This window comes from Bombus vosnesenskii, unplaced genomic scaffold (assembly GCF_011952255.1).
Source record: "Bombus vosnesenskii isolate JDL3184/JDL3185 unplaced genomic scaffold, Bvos_JDL3184-5_v1.1 scf7180000013602, whole genome shotgun sequence".
Classification (NCBI taxonomy): domain Eukaryota; kingdom Metazoa; phylum Arthropoda; class Insecta; order Hymenoptera; family Apidae; genus Bombus; species Bombus vosnesenskii.
The window spans coordinates 47,915-52,252 of record NW_022883142.1 but is presented as its reverse complement, the minus strand read 5'-3'; the positions used below and the strand labels follow the sequence as shown (position 1 = coordinate 52,252).

The following is a 4,338-nucleotide window of genomic DNA, read 5'->3' as shown; positions in this document are numbered from 1 at the left end:
CCCATAAAGGAGTAATCAAAGTGATGAAAACTTTTTATAATGCTTGTTACTTGCGAATACCCACACTTAACCCTGCTGAGGTCTTCCATTTAACTAAATTATTCGGTAAGAGTTTGAAGAAGAAAGTTACCTTTGCATACAAAGATTCGTTTTTCTTTATTTTATCTTCTAACTAAGGACCGGGGAAATGTAGCGGTACGTTACTATATCCTTCATAATAACTTTCGTTGCAAAGAACCGGTACATTCTATTATCGCAAAGAAAATTTTGGCATTAGTGAAATTTTTACAAACTCTTATTTTCTCTTTGAAATGTTCCAATGTATTTATAACACTCTCTGCTATTTCTTTTGCAGCTTTCCTACGCGGGTCATATTACCGCCTTATAATATAATTTTGTATCAGTGCGTTCCCTAAATATTGCTACGATCGCGCGTTTTTTTTTTTTTTTCTCAAATATGTCGGTTTCAAGAGTCAGATAAAATTTTGCTCTATACGTTCAAAAGAATACAGAAGTTCTTAGAGAAAGAAAGGAGAGCAGTAAGAACAAAGAGACCCGGAGACCGCAGCAGGGTTAAAAACAACATGAATTTAATTTCTAAATATTTTGGTTTCTTGCATCCTGATATTAACCTTCTTCTGCTTAATCTATTTTCATCGTTAAGAAACATTTTAAACACTATTTACAATACAAAGATAAAATACTTTATTTTATATACCACATTGTGAAAATAAAGATAGTTTATTTTTTACTACATATTCAAAATATTTTATTCGTACTGTAGACCAACAACTACTTAAGATAGTATTTAAAAGAAATATTCAGAAAGAAAATTCAGAAATAGAAATAACTTTTAATTATATAAATATCTAACTCATCGGTTTCATCAGTCTCTGTAAAATACTATTTCGAATCAATTTTACAGTCTCTCACACCAGTAGTGACAAATTTAACCGCAATTAAAAAAGTATCGTAATCAATATTGAAGTAGTCGAGTAATAGTGATCTTTCAATGTTTCGAAAATCATATAGAGTAAATAGAAAAATAATTATTTGCTGATAATATTGACATAATTTAACCGTTCGAGCCCCAGGGGTCTTTGAAAAACCACGGTCGTGTCACGATCGGCATACTTCAAATCCGACGGACTGACGATAGAGATAAAGATGTGGCGGCACTCGGCGACAATGTATATCGCTGAAGTGCCTAATGAACCATCAACATCCCAACGGTCCTTCCACCGAAGGTTCTAGAAGAAAGAGCACGTGGCAACGATCGCGGACGCCTAGCAAATGCATGGACGGTGGGGATGTTGAGGGATGACAAAAGAAAGTAATCGGATCCGATCGAAAGTAAAATTATAAGAGTCAGTCTTAGAAAGTCACGCCTAGAGTTCAGAAGTAGATTGTAAAGTGTATTGTTGTTAGAAAGAAAACAAAAAAATAAAGTTTTCTTTTTTTATTTTTCACCTCAAATTTCTTTTTTATTTTGTTATTTTACGTGACAGTGGAAAAGTCCGGAACGGCAGGATAACCTCTTAATCGATTGCGAGAGAAACAAGCGGCACAATAGCGCTCGTCATATGTGTTATTTTTATGAAATACATCTATATTTTTATATATGCGTACTATTAGTTTATAAACATTCCAAATTTTGTTCAATAAAAATTATTAAGATAACAATGAAATACACAAAATACCGTCAGTCGTCCGTAGCGTTCAAATGTACTGGGACTTTTCGACATAAAATCTAAACACCGCGATCACGCTGCTTGGTACTCAATCGGTTAAAGAAACAACGATACGTCTAACATGCGCGCGTGTCTCTGATATCGGACGATACCGCGTTCTGTAACTCGTTCCCCGTCGAATTAATCTTGGGTGACAGATTTACGAGGGAGAGTAATGACTCAATGCGCGAAGAACAATTGACGAAGTTAAAACTGGAAAAAAAAAAAAAAGAAAAAAAGAACAAACAATGAGAAAGTTTCAAATTGTTTTCGACGATTAAGACGAAATTTAGGAATACTTACTGCGGACGATTATGCGATAGGAAGCAACTGAAGCGAATGCCGCGACGCGATGTACGACTGAACGAATGCGACTGAATTATCGTACGACGATACGAATGATTAACGATACACGCGTGACGATGCCGCTCGCAATTGAAAGACCAGCACGAGACGGTTTACTAATCGTTCGCTCACTAAAATGATACTTACCTTCGCGTATGCTTGGAGATACTGTTCACAATTGAAGATTTCGCACAGGACTGTCCACTGATCGTCACGCCTGATGGAACGACTCTGTCTCCACCAACGCTTGCAGCCATGTCCACGAATGCTTCAAGATATTGACTCATCGAAGAAGCTAGCACAGAAAAGTATCACTTTTGCGTTGCGACTGACGAAACGATTTCACCTGCACGAGCGCTTGAAGAGCGCTAAGAGATTGAAACGGTTCTTTGGTCCACGTTTAGCGATTCGAACGCACGGAAACTGACTCGCTGCTACATGTTCACGATTAAACTACTCGAACGAGACTGCCGATACCGTTGTTAGACTCCAACAAGGCTCGAAACGGAGGACCCCAAATACGCACGCTGATTGGTTTTCAAGAAAATCGTCACGCGGCATATTCGCCCGCAAGATGGCGTTTACTGCGTGAATACGCTCCAAGTGCGGGGCAGATCCTTCGCTGGAAGAGCGTGAACGATACCTGGGTGAATGCGAGGCTTCGATGTAATTGGGTAAGTAGTGGCGCTCGACCGCTCGGGCCGTTAAAATCCGTCAATTATCCTTACAAGAAACTCGTAGCGTAGGAAATTAGAAATACTGCTACGAATGTTGAAGAGAATCGTTTTAGCTATTGGAGTACCCTTCTAAAATAGCGCCTTGACTGCGAAAGCGAGCAACAACGAGCTACAACGAGACAAAAGCTACGTACTATCCAAAATAAACAATCTAAAGTACAACAAAATTCTTACGACAAAAAGAGAAGATAAATAAAATAAAAAAAATATGTCTAAAAAGACTCAGCTAGCATGTTCCCACAGACAAATCAAATTTTTAGGTAAAAAGAATCTAACTCTATCCCTTCTTTCAAACTACCTCCAGAGAAAGCTCCCCTCCTCCAAGATGCAGGTATAGCGATACAGAACATCAATAAAAACATGGAGTCTAGTTATTTCACAACATGTAAAACAACGGAAAAACTATACGTTATCGGCACTCACTTTTCCAAAACAGACACACACAACGATCACCTGGGTCGAGAATTATTATCTCCGAAACAAATAAACTGAAAAATAAAATAGAGCGAGACATATCGCTAAATAAGGCAGTCTTCATATTCTCTAATGAAAACACCTCGGACAACCCCAAACAACCAGACACAGAAATAAACTACTTTACAAATTATAATCAACTAAAAATCATTTCCTCTAAATTAAACAATAAAAAATCATCCGCTTTCGACGACGTCCCGAACATTTTGCTCAAACGGTTAACCAACAAAATAAAATGATATTAAACAGTGCTCTTTAATAATATTAGCAGCCATCACAAAGGAAAAGAAAATAAAGACCGCTTCTCACCCTCAAACCTGCGATATATAAGTCTCCTACCCAACATAACCAAAATATTCGAAATAATCATAAATAACCCCCTAGTCTCCTTTTGAACAAAAAAAAAAAAAAAAAAAAAAAAAATAACGTAATCCTAATAAAAAATCAATTCGGCTTCCTTAACAAACAATGTTTAACAATCTATAATCGAATAATCGAGAAAATGAAATGTTTTAGTATTACGCGATCATTATCATGCATATTGTATCATTCTCATTTTGGCACACACCTATGTTTCTTTAAATATTCTATTTTTTGACCATGGAAAACAAATAAGAAAACTATTAATTTCAGCCAACGCTCATACCGCGCTGAGTGCACTCGTTCTCGTCCGATCACGAAAGTTAAGCAGCGCCGGGCACGGATAGTACTTGGATGGGTGACCGCCTGGGAACTCCGTGTGGTGTTGGCTTTCTTTTATTTTTCCAATATTTTTTTACTTTTCTTGACAATCTATTTTTAATAATCTACAATCGAAGCATCGAGAAAGAGAAATGTTTTAGCATTACGCGATCATTATCATGCATATTGTATCATTCTCATTTTGGCACACACCTATGTTTCTTTAAATATTCTATTTTTTGACCATGGAAAACAAATAAGAAAACTATTAATTTCAGCCAACGCTCATACCGCGCTGAGTGCACTCGTTCTCGTCACAGTCGACTGTTGACCACCGAGCGGGACGGACCCCTCGGAGCGCGCGTCGGAGT

At 37.4% G+C, this 4,338-nt stretch overlaps 1 non-coding gene across 1 annotated transcript; it reads left to right on the top strand.

The window, feature by feature from the left end:
- The first annotated feature begins 3,918 nt into the window (after positions 1-3,918).
- LOC117238686 lies at positions 3,919-4,037 on the top strand. Its single transcript, XR_004494247.1, has one exon. It is a non-coding gene; the product is annotated as a 5S ribosomal RNA (ribosomal RNA).
- Positions 4,038-4,338: the final 301 nt, after the last annotated feature.